The sequence below is a fragment of the Amblyomma mixtum genome, chromosome 10 (genome assembly GCF_055824585.1).
Source record: "Amblyomma mixtum isolate Tamu chromosome 10, ASM5582458v1, whole genome shotgun sequence".
Lineage (NCBI taxonomy): Eukaryota > Metazoa > Arthropoda > Arachnida > Ixodida > Ixodidae > Amblyomma > Amblyomma mixtum.
Window position 1 is genome coordinate 15,199,288 of NC_143021.1, and position 12,340 is coordinate 15,211,627.

The following is a 12,340-nucleotide window of genomic DNA, read 5'->3' on the forward strand; positions in this document are numbered from 1 at the left end:
GACTGCGACGCTCCCGCGTTTTCCTGGGAAATGGCTTCGCTGTCAGAGTCGTCTGCTGTTAAGTCACTGCGGAATTGCTCACGTGTGGCTAGAAGATGTTGCGTGGGCTTTGTTGAAGACTGTGATGCTCCCGCATTTCCCTGGGAAATGTCGTCGCCGTGAGAGTCGTCTTCTGTTAAGTCACTGCGGAATGGCTCACGTGTGGCTAGAAGATGTCGGCTCCGTCGAAGCACTTTGTTGTATTCTGTAAGGGCGCGATAAGACCTTGGCGCCACCAGAGCCATGACTCGGCCCTTTCGGTCCCATGCATCCCCACGTACTCTTGCAACTGCATCTTTCTTGAGTTCGGACAGAGATTTTCCTTTGGGGAGTCTTTCCTGATGTGGTTGGCGCCGAGGCGTCTGTGGGCTGGAGGACGACACGAAGTCTGGTAACCAAGTGCGTAACCTCCTAACTTGAAGGAGCTCTCCGGGGGACCGATCTTCGGCTAGCGGTGTCGAGCGATAGCTGAGCAGACCCAACCAGAAGTCCTCTTTGCGCTCACCAGTCTTCTTCATTATTCTTTTGACAATTTGGGCTGCTTTCCCGGCGAGGCCATTGGACCGTGGGAATCTCGGACTCGACGTCGCATGTTTGAGGTCATATCTGGATGCGAACGAAGCAAATTCATGGGATGAGAAATGAGGACCGTTGTCAGTGCAGACTTCCAACTGGATGCCATACCTTGCAAAAATTGAGCTACGTTTAGCAATGACAGTGCATGCCATTGTGTCAGAGAGCTTTTAGACTTCAGGGAAGTTTGAAAACGCATCGAACACGCACAGCTAAGAGTTTCCGCCGTACATAAAGATGTCAACACCCACTCTGTACCAGGCATGGTCTGGAATCGGCCTAAGCACCACAGGTTCGGTTTATTGTTTGTACGCGTATTGTTGACAAACAAAACAGGTTTTGACCATGTTTTCCATGGCCGCATTCAGTCCCGGCCAGAATACCAAGCGACGGGCTCTCGCTTTGCACTTTTTGATGCCCAAGTGACCTTCACGAATGCGACCGAGTATTTCAAGTCGCATAGCCTTTGGCATGACGACCTTTGTCCCCTTCATTAGAATGCCTTTAACTTCTGATAACTCACGACCGAACGGTTGCATTCAGCGTTCAATTTCTTCTCCATTTCTTACTTGCCGCAAACTGCCTGCAAGTCTGGGTCATTGGCTGTCGCTTCTGCCAGTCGATCAAACATTTTCTTGCCTACCAATTCCGAAGTCACGCCACTACATGAACGTCAACGTCATCAGTGAAGTAATCTTTATCACTTGGAACGGCTGACGACGACCTTGATAGCATATCCGCCAGGAACAGCTGCTTTCCTGGGACAAAGTGAAGAACATAATTGTATCTTAGCAAGCGCAGAAAAAATCGATGCAGTCTTGGTGGCATGTCACCAATGGCTTTCAAAGCAATTGCTATCAGTGGTTTGTGGTCGGTTTCGATGGCGAACTTGCGGCCGTAAACGAAATCAAAAAAGTTCTCACAGCCAAAAGTAATGGCCATCGTCCCTTTTTCTATTTGCGCGTATCTTTGTTCTGCCGCCGTCATTGCGCGCAATGCATAGGTGACCGGGTGCCAACTATCGCCATACTTCTGAAGAAGGGTAGAACCAATCCCATTTTTTGAAGCATCTGCAACGAGCTTGGTCTCCTAGCAGGATCAAAAATGGCTAGTAAAGGTGGACCGCTAAACGATATACAGACAGCTTGCCATTCATTAGAGTGATTTTTGGGACATTCAAACACAAAGTCTTTTTAATGAGGCTCCTGATGTGCTCGGGGATCGGGTCCCCCGAGGGTCTTCACCGCATTAGGGCGAAGCAGCCAGACTACGGAGGGAAGCCTTCGGGAGGAATAGTAAGCTTGAAGGTTTATTTTACATTATGTACAGTAGCAAGTAGACCAAAGTCAGAAAATGGGGGAGGATCCTGTGGCACACTGCAGATTGCTGCTTAAATGCAGTTCACATTCCCCAGGCACCCAGCTAGGGAATCTGATCTCTGGTTGAGCGTCCAATGGGCCGCTAGCGTCTTCTTAGGCTCCGCCCTCCCCACGTGGCCGCGCACACCGCACAGACACACACACACACACACGGGCAAGGAGGAACTTAGCGTCTCTCAGTCGCGAACTGTTTGACCAGGCCCAAAGGTCGCTGCTGCTGTGTGATGATCCTGATCGATGGGGACGCGAACGCTGACCGCTCACACCGGTGACCTCTTCAGTTCGGTGGAAGGGACAAATCAGCCGTTTCGCCTTTCCGCTTTGTCGGCTCTTCAGGGCGCACGCGGCCACTGAGTTGGCGGCGCCGTCGCCCCCGCCGTCGTCGCCACTGGGTCTCGTCCGTCGGTCCACGGCAGTCCGGGAGAAGCGCCGCACTCAGCCTCCCCGGCGAAGGGGTTTAGACGCCTTTGTGTACGCCGACGCCGTCGCCAGTAGCTGCCCCACGCAGTGTCTCTTTTGTTTTCCCCGAGCAGCAGCGCTTCGGCCGAAGTGGCCTGATGGCGCCCGGCTGGCTCGCCTGTTTCCGCTGCCAGTCCCCAGGAGCGCAGTCCGGCACCAGAGCCGCATTCAGCATCGCCGGCGAAGGGGATTAGAGCTTTTGTCCACGCCAACGCCGAGAAACAGCGGCGCTTTTGGCCGCATACCTGACGGCGCCTGACTGGCTCGCCGTTCTCCGCTGACTGGGCCTCCGATCATTACAGTCCGTCCGCCGCCAAGAAGACGTCACTAAGTGGTTGCAGCTGATCGGTGCACCACGAATGTACGTCAGCGTCCGAGTCCTTCTGCTCGACAGGTCGGCCAGGAAGCCCTGCACATCTTGCAGTGGTCCTCGAAACGGAGCATTTGTGATCAAGCCTACGCTAAGCCCATACCTCCAGCAGGGCAGCACACGGCCAACCTCAGAGAACTGCCAGGTTTTAGGATAAGGTTAAACAAAGGCTGTAAATTTTGATACACACCACAGCCCTCGCTCGAAAGCGCATGCCAGGAAAGCTGGCCTACCGGACCTAGTTGAGCCAATTTTGTTTTCTTTTGTACTGGAAGCCACTCGCTTCCGAATTTTGCCCAAAGAAAACCACTCTAATTACACGACAAGAGAACAAAACGGTGACGCTTCAGAGATGCATATGCGGAGAAAACAAATCCAAACTTTTTCTCTCGGGAACTTTAAGCACTTCCAATAGTGCCACGGAGAAAACGGGTGCTGAGGCCCTCGCGTTTCAGTTTTCTCGCCCTCTTTGTAATGGAGTTCAATTCGTAATTACCACTAGAGTTACGAACGAGCTTACCTCTCCTCATTTGCATGACCGCATAGTGCCGTCACCTTTGCTCAGCCTGGCAAAGCTTTCCTCAGTATCGGAGCCCAACTCACATTAATCTGTCTAATCCTTAAACAAAGAGACTCCAGGTGCTTATGCCAGTGTCCTACAATGGCCTGTCTTTCCAGCATTTCCGCGTGAGAGCGGACGCTGCTATACATAAGCACTACCTGTGCATTGTGAAACAATTAACATTAAAAGAAATGCAAAGCCACTGCTGCGAAAATTTAACAACGAGCATCCAAAAACTACATGTGCTTAAAACTTTTTCGGCAGCAGCAAAAAAAGAAAAAGCAAACAGCAGAGACTCATTCTCGGAATCTGCTAACTACCCCCGTCGCGACACGAAGGTCCTATTCGTCAGCCGCGCTCGGCGCGGTCGCAGACTGACAGTAGCTTCAGCCGCCGAGACCCGACAAAAGCCGAAGGGCTTAAGTGCGCGTTCACCTCTTCGGGCTCCAGACGCCACGCGACATTGATTTGTTCCGCACCCCGGTCGCGCGTCTCCACCACCTGAGCAGGACTTGAACAGAATGCGGGGGGGGGGGGGGCGATCTAAGAAAGCAATGCCTACGAGCATTCCCCCCTCTATTCAAGAATGGCCTTAGACTGAAACGCGTTCTGCTGCGCTCTTTCGGGTGGTAGCTATGCTTGCTTCTCGGTGGCCTGCTACAAGCTTCACTCGTCCCGCAAGAACTACCGCAGCGTCGCCACAATGGGTCAGGTGGCTTTCGCTGTGTCTGAACTCGCCGAGTCATTCTGGCCCTCGTGCGGTGCCTGTCGCATCTGGCGTGCCGCGGTGACCGTCTCGGCCGATTGCACTGTTGGCTGGCATTTAGCTTTCCAGTGTTTTCGGCCCGTATTGTGTCTGTTCTCAGGAGAGCACGCTATCGCTTGGTTCTCCCTGCGCGCGGCCGCCTTCTGAAAACTGCCTTAGCAGATCGGCCCTGCGCGCCTCCCTTTCTCGCGGTGTCCTCATCCTCCGCATCTTCTCTCTGATGCAGCACCGAGCCGCATTTCCCACTTGATTTTGACCAATGGGCTCGTGCTTTCGGCGAGTCACTGCATGTCGTAGTATCTGACTGTCTCATCGGCACTTTGCTCTCTCCTGAGCATAATGTGCTCTCTCGAGGCTTGCTGTTCGAGCCTACGACACGAACGCTCTGGCCTGCAACTTGACCTGAACCACGCTGCTCGGCTAACGTAGCGTTTTTGTCCCGTGTGCTACCCTTTCGATAGCAGCAATCAACCTCACTTCTCAACAGAGCATCTGCCTCAGGGTTAGAGACGGCCGCCTTCTTCCTGGAAAGTGCACGCTCCTTTGGGCTCAAAACCGCCGCGCTGCAGCTTTCCTTACTGCTAGCATTAGTGCCCACATTATCCCCTGAGCCCTCACGGCCTGCGGATATGCACTTTTCGCTAGCCTTAGCGCTTACACAATCCCCCGAGCCCGCGCGGCTTGCGGATCTGCACTTTTCTTCATTTTGTAGCCTTAGTGCTTACACTATCCCCCGAGCCCTCGCGGCTTGCGGATCTGCACTGTTCTCTAGATTTTTGACCTAAGTCCTCGGTCCTCGCTGCCGAAGTGACCCTTCTTTCTGGGACCAAATCTGCCCTATCCCAGCACTTCTGAGCAGCTGCCGTGTCTTCCGGCGACTGAGCGGAGCTTCTACGTCGGTCGCTGACACTGTTGTGGTGTAGCTGACGACATTCACTTTGGGTTTCGAGATCGACCTCTGCGGGAATTCGAAAGTTTCGGAGGAGCGCACTTTTAGCTTTCGCGTAGTTTTTCGCATCCTCGTCCGACAGGCGCGCTAATATGTTGGCGACTTCACACGGGAGGACACCCAGCAGCATTATTGACCAATAACCCTGGTCCAGCTGCTCCTCCGTACAAATTCCTTCAAACTTTTCAAGGAAAGTCCTGATTTCATCGCCTGTTCGGAAGACACTTTACCTAGATCGAATTGTTTTCATTCTTACGAGGTTAAGTTGACGTGTGATTTCCCGCAGCTCCTTTTCCAGCTTTTGATCGAGCCGTTTTTTCTCGATCTCCATTTGCTCTTCACGCTTCCTCTTTTCTTCATCCTCTCGCTTCTTTTGTTCCCGTGCCTTCTCTAATTCCTCCCGAATGTACTCCCAACATTCGACTATCTCCTCCGCGTCTGCACCGCTTGCCTCAATTGCCTCAATTAAGAGCGGTTTCCTACGGATCGACCCACAATCGATGCCCAATTTCCCGCATATCGAAACCAGGTCCGGTCTGCGCAGCTTCTTCCAGTCCATGACTATTTCAGCAATGGCAAGTCTCTACTGCACGTGGTTAGAGGATCCCCGGCTGCCTCTTCTACCAACCTTCGTTTGCCTAGGCTAACAAATTCCCCAAGTTTTAAAATCTGGCAATGCTCCAAGAGAAGGACCGTGCACTTACCATACCAGAGTCAGAACCGGGCGCAGACCATCACACCGCTGCAATCCAGTTGATGTGCTCGGGGATCGGGACCCGAGGGTCTTCACCGCATTAGGGCGAAGCAGCCAGACTACGGAGGGAAGCCTTCGGGAGGAATAGCAAGCTTGAAGGTTTATTTTACATTATGTACAGTAGCAAGTAGACCAAAGTCAGAAAATGGGGGAGGATCCTCTGGCACACTGCAGATTGCTGCTTAAATGCAGTTAACATTCCCCAGGCACCCAGCTAGGGAATCTGATCTCTGGTTGAGCGTCCAATGGGCCGCTAGCGTCTTCTTAGGCTCCGCCCTCCCCACGTGGCCGCGCACACCGCACAGACACACACACACACACGGGCAAGGAGGAACTTAGCGTCTCTCAGTCGCGAACTGTTTGACCAGGCCCAAAGGTCGTTGCTGCTGTGTGATGATCCTGATCGATGGGGACGCGAGCGCTGACCGCTCACACCGGTGACCTCTTCAGTTCGGTGGAAGGGACAAATCAGCCGTGTCGCCTTTCCGCTTTGTCGGCTCTTCAGGGCGCACGCGGCCACTGAGTTGGCGGCGCCGTCGCCCCGGCCGTCGTCGCCACTGGGTCTCGTCCGTCGGTCCACGGCAGTCCGGGAGAAGCGCCGCACTCAGCCTCCCCGGCGAAGGGGATTAGACGCCTTTGTGTACGCCGACGCCGATGCCAGTAGCTGCCCCACGCAGTGTCTCTTTTGTTTTCCCCGAGCAGCAGCGCTTCGGCCGAATGGCCTGATGGCGCCCGGCTGGCTCGCCTGTTTCCGCTGCCAGTCCCCGGGAGCGCAGTCCGGCACCAGAGCCGCATTCAGCATCGCCGGCGAAGGGGATTAGAGCTTTTGTCCACGCCAACGCCGAGAAACAGCAGCGCTTTTGGCCGCATACCTGACGGCGCCTGACTGGCTCCGTAGAAGCGTCGTTTTTGCCGCTAGATGCGGTACTTATTTCTCGAAGTAGTTCACGACACCGAGCATTCTGTGAACTCCGGCTGTGTCCTTCGGCTGAGGCATTTCACTTAACGGTGCGATCAGTGTGGGGTAAAGTCTTATATCGTTTTTGTTTACGATGTCACCCAAGAAATCAATCTCGGTGACACCGAATTTGCACTTCTCCGCATTGAGCGTCAGGACGGCTTTTTTAGCTAGTTGCAAGGCTGTGCGGAGGAGCGTATCGTGCTCTTCTCTTGTGCTCCCCCATATCAATATATCATCTTTGTAAATTCTTACCCCTGGGGCCTCGTCAAATATTTCATTCATAGTCGTCTGGAAAACCTCATGCGCAGAAGCAATGCCAAAGGGAAGTCTCAAGTATCGGTAGCGCCCGAAGGGCGTTCCAATTGACTACGCCTTTGATGTAGCTTCATCTAATTGAATTTGATGGAAGTGAGAGTACGCGTCGATGCGAGAGGAAAAAGCGGCCCGGTGAAGCTCAGCCTCAATGTCTTCTCGCTTAGGCAGTTGTTAATGTTCTCGCCTTAGGCGCTCGTTAATTCGCCCGGGGTGAATGCATACGCGCAGTTTTCCATCTTTTTTCCTTGCTGCAACAAACGGGCTCACGAAATCCGTTGGTTCCCTTGCTTTGGCCACGACGCCGGCTCGTTCCATTCGATCCAGCTCTTCTCTCAGGGGCTCGAGCAACGCCAGGGGCGTCCGTCGCACGGGCTGGACTATCGGTGTTGCATCCTCCTGCAGCACCATGTGGTATTGACGTGCTAGACAGCCGATTTCCTCAAAACAGATCGGGAAATTCATTAACCACTTGGTTAGTGCTGTTTGTGTGCACGTCGGTCACAGAATGGGACACGAGTCCTAACGCTTTGCTTGCAGACAGCCCCAGTATGGCCTGGTTGCTGTTCTTTACAATGAAGAAGTCGAAAGACCTTCTCTGGTCGTTCACAACCACTTGTAGCGTAGCCACGCCGATGTGCTTTATAACGTCGCCGCTGTTTAAGCGGAGCACGGAGGGACTTGCTTTCATTTTGAGCCTTTGAAAAATGGAGTGAGGCAACAAATTTACTTGCGAGACTTGTCTACTTTCAAAGACACTAGTTGGGAAGCCACCCTCGCGCGGATGACCCAATCGGCTCCGTTGCCTGAGCTGACGTCAAGGATTTCAAAGCTTTCCTGCTCGCCGCGTACTTTGCTTACTTCAGACCCTTTTTTGCAACAGATCGGAAAGTGGTTAGCGCCACGGCACCGAAAACATGTGTTGCCGAAGGCTGGGCATCTGCCACGTTCGTGGAAGCGGTTGCACTTATAGCATTTCAATTGTCTGCGCGTTTTGATCTGAGCCACTTCCTGTTCTCGTTGAGGCTCGTTTCGGTACTAACATTCTGCACATTGTTCACAATTTGAGCATTTGCCTTGCTGGCGCGGTAGGATTTCTGCTACTTGCTTCTCTGCTTGAGCAGAGAAGCACCTCTTCAGCTTTGCAAATTTTTTCCGCCCTCAATAACGTAAGGTCTTTAACTTTCAGCATCATTTCGAGCAATTTCGGATTGTTTGTGCTAAAGACAACCTGCTCCCTGACCACGGATTCATTTAAGGTTCCAAAAGTTCAACTTCGTGCAAGTCTCTTCAGGTCCCGTGAAAAATGGTCGAAAGATTCGCCCTCAGCTTCTGTTCTTGAGCGGAAGACTTGCCGTTCGTACACTTTGTTCTGCTGCTGTTCGCAGTATTCCTCGAAATTTTTGGTAACTGTTTTGTAATCTTCCTTGCTTTCGCTTTCCGGAAACGAAAAGTTTATGAATACCTTTAGGGCGTCCTCCCCGGCCACCGTGAGCAGCAGAGTCGTCTTAGCTCCCACCGTCCGTGGTTCTTTCGTTGGCTCCGTGGCCTGCAGGAAGAGCTCGAACCGCTGCTTGAAGAGGCTCCAGTTCTTTGCGGTGCTACTGGACAGCACCAGCGGCTGCGGCGACTTCACTAAATCCATCGTGCACTGCACAGCGATGCCCCTTCTACCAGCGCGTTACTGCGTACGTGAACGCTATCCCACTTCTGACACCATGTTATGGCGTCCAACTACGAACACGCAGAGTGGAAGCAGCATGAAGAACAACGTTTATAGGCGATTGCTTGCCGGTAGCGAGTCCTGCAATGCTTTTTCTGGTTACGAAACTCCGGCCAAAGTTTCATATAGGGACATCGCGTGCCGCTAGGGGCGTAGCTGTCGGAGAGGGGGCACGAGTCGCTGTGCGAGCCCTATTCGCAGCGGCTGTTTACTCGCCAGCAGGCTCACATTCATTTGGTATTTGTGCTTGGTGGTCGTTGTCGGTACTTGAGCTTAGCATGGACGCTGCTAGCCTTCACCGGTTATTACCTGAAAGCTTGGCTGCAACATCGAGACACTACCGTGATCGACGGCGGCCGCTAGTAAATCTTGCTAGCAGCCGCTTTCCGACCAACGCGCTTATTTTTCTCGCTGCTTAAGAAACAGCGATTCTTGTACATGGGTACAGCCTGCGCACTGCTGTGCCATTAATTTTTCCCGGAACTTGACTGCAGTGTCAGCATGGAAGATATAGCGTAGCGGTTTGCGTTGCGGCTGTGTCGCCGTGTCCTTGCTTTCGTCGAAGTGCATGACCACGCCAGCGCTTACGGCTGGCGCTTACCTTGAAAAATACTGCAAGCTCACTGATGCTGAAAATGAGATGTTATGGCGACATTTGAACCGGAGTGTGCGGTGCGGAAGCTATCACGTGGCGAAAGCACCAGCAGTTTGATGGTGCTACCTCAAAAGTTTTTTTTTTGCTGACACTTTCAAATGTAGCAAAGCTAGTTTCCGAAGATTCTTGCTGCATATGCCATTTATTTGCATTTTGTCACACTGTGACGACGAAGAAGCTGGCAAGTGCAAGGAAATAATTAAATTTATTCTTCAGTACTCATGTGCTGGCTGTGCACTACCAAAATAGAAACAAGCTATGGGTGGCCACGCAGTAAAAAAGAAAGCAGTGATAGAACACATGGAGCAACTTGTACAAAAGAGAAGCCATAAGCAAACAGAACAGTATACTTGTCTAAAAAGCAACATTGACACACATATGCATGACCATATATGTATGTGATAATGAGGTAAAATGTAGAACATGCTAAGGAACAGACACACTGCATTAATACATGACATTCTGTTCACAATAAAATAACGTACATTTGATACCAAAGAACAAAGTAACAACACAGATGCTCATGGTTCCAGTAAAAAAGGCAAAATAAAAAAGCATACAAATTCCTGAACACACATCATTATACAAAAGCTATAACAAACAAAAATTAAGACACAACTATACATCTTTTCACATCAGAAAACAAACAACCATATACATGGTCCTGCGAGACACCTATCCTGCTTTTGGAAAGACAGGAAACAAATTTCAGATGGCAGCAACGCTTGCACTCTCAAGCCTGTCAGACTGTGCTACTGCACAGGCTTCCTGCCACCACCTGCTAGGCACGTAGAACGCTTTGTTGCCTGAGATTGCTTGTTTTTTTCCCGGGTAGAAAATGCAAGCGACACCTCAAGAAAAAGTTAACCTCTGCAGTGGTGCTTATATAATGTGATGCACAGCCAATACCAGCCGAGGCAGTACGGCTGTCAAGAGAACTTTCTCGAAATTGCTTGCATATACATTAGCACAAGCAACTGCGTTGACAGCCAAATATTCGACATGGCTTTCAACAGTTTGCAACAGACTTAGGAGCCGGCTTGATGGCACTTGCAGAAAGTCTTTTGATTTTGCTAGTATTAAAGCCGTTGGTTCCCATCTATGGCCCTTCAGTGTTTCCACACAGCTCCAGCAAGACATAGACGAGAATGTTTTTACTACATAACCAGCAAGGTAGTCCAGGATGCAATCTTTTGTAGACAATTCATCGTCAAGTGTAGGAGAATGCTCCCCGAAGTCATCTGGCTCCAAAAGAATATCTTCGAGCAGAACTGTGAACGTGTCAGTCTGGAACATACATTTTTCTTTGTCAAAATCTAAAGCAAAACAAAACAAAGCACACAAAAAAGAGCATGCATGAGAGGCTGCATAATGCCTTATTGTTTCTATAATGATAACTTCTCTGGAGGATAGAAGGCTGAAGCTAAGCTCGCTACGAGGAAATTTGACTATAGCAGTGGCCTTGGCTTGTGTGTCTCAGCCAACTGTAAAGAGGGCATCACACCTGAGTCGTAGATGGCTTTTGCTTCTCGAAGAGGCCTTGGAGCTTAATCAAGGTGCAACTGTGGCCTATCTTCATCAACTGCAGCCCGCTTTGGTGGTCGCACTAGGTGATTTACTGACAGCATCCAATATATGAAAAGAAAATGCTGCACAGTTTGCTGCCCTCCATCCCCAGTTACTTGGCGTACGATACCGGAGAACCTCTGGGAAGAAAAAAATAACTGACAGTGAAAGAATAAGTGCGAGAAAAAACAAATTTACCACGAAAGGATCTTGCCAGAATTTTACAGTCAGAACATAGCGGAATCCTGACTTCAGCAGGCTTTCATTAAGAGCAACTGTGCTGTGAAGGGTGATCCTGAGAGCTGCACATGTGGGCTTTGTCAAAAAGCAGACCTGCCTGGGAACGGGTAGTGTTTGGATGTATATATTTCAATCATCCAACAAAGCAATGTTTTCCTTCAAGGTCTGAAATGCAATCATAATCCAGCTTCAGATTGCAGGCCAGAAGTAACTATACAAGAAGTACAATGCTCACAGTAATATGATCTGCTTCGTCATAATGCACATGTTCCGGTCTGCGAGAGTTTAGAGAGTCGAAAATCTTGTTCATTCTTCTTGTGATGTTTGAAGTAGCCGCCGACTCATGGAGTTGTTTACATTTCTCTTGCTTGCTGTAAAACTCCACTGCAGCTGCAGTGCATTCGCTAAATAGCTGGAAAATTGGAAAATATGAACGAACACTTTGAGAAGATATGTACCGAAGGTGCGTCTTTTACATAATAAGCATTAGCATGCAGGATATCTTTCTTGCCTGGACAGCTAGCTTCACACTCATGTTCTGAAACGCATTAGGCGAGATGTGCGCCTTCGTAAGCTTGGTCACAGCGCGAAACCCAGCCTGCTCTTCCTCACAGTGCAGCAAGACAGAATAGTGATAATGGTACACTTCTAGGCATTCGGGCAGCTATAACATAAAATATAAGTAGCTTCAGCAAGGCCGAGTAATACACATACTGGAGGGTCAAATAATACTCTTTCTCTTACCAAAAACTTTCCAATCTTCTGCATGTTGTTTCGAATGCACTTGAATATGAGAGGTGGGTCTAGCAGCGTGTGAATTGTTTCGGCAGGATCGCATGGATGCTGGAAGCACGTCTGGAGCTTACGAATCTTGCACTTGATGCCTATAAAAAGGAACACTACATTGTAGTCCTACCTACTAAGGAGATGCGTGTTTATATGCTACTTTCTAAGGCTACTGTTATCTGAATAACAACCAAATGAAACCACTGCTGATACTTACCTAAGCACCTCAATACTGATTGGATGGGG

The 12,340-nt window shown here is 50.5% G+C and overlaps 1 pseudogene across 1 annotated transcript; it reads right to left on the bottom strand.

Annotated features, from left to right (window-relative positions):
• Positions 1 to 9,771: 9,771 nt before the first annotated feature.
• On the bottom strand, positions 9,772 to 12,076 carry LOC149325190 (uncharacterized; annotated as a pseudogene). The gene is made up of 6 exons (XR_016286515.1): positions 12,053 to 12,076; positions 11,820 to 11,972; positions 11,544 to 11,720; positions 11,267 to 11,473; positions 11,007 to 11,208; positions 9,772 to 10,789 (listed from the first exon to the last, which is right to left on the bottom strand). The product of XR_016286515.1 is annotated as an uncharacterized LOC149325190 (transcript).
• Between the last annotated feature and the right edge of the window lie 264 nt (positions 12,077 to 12,340).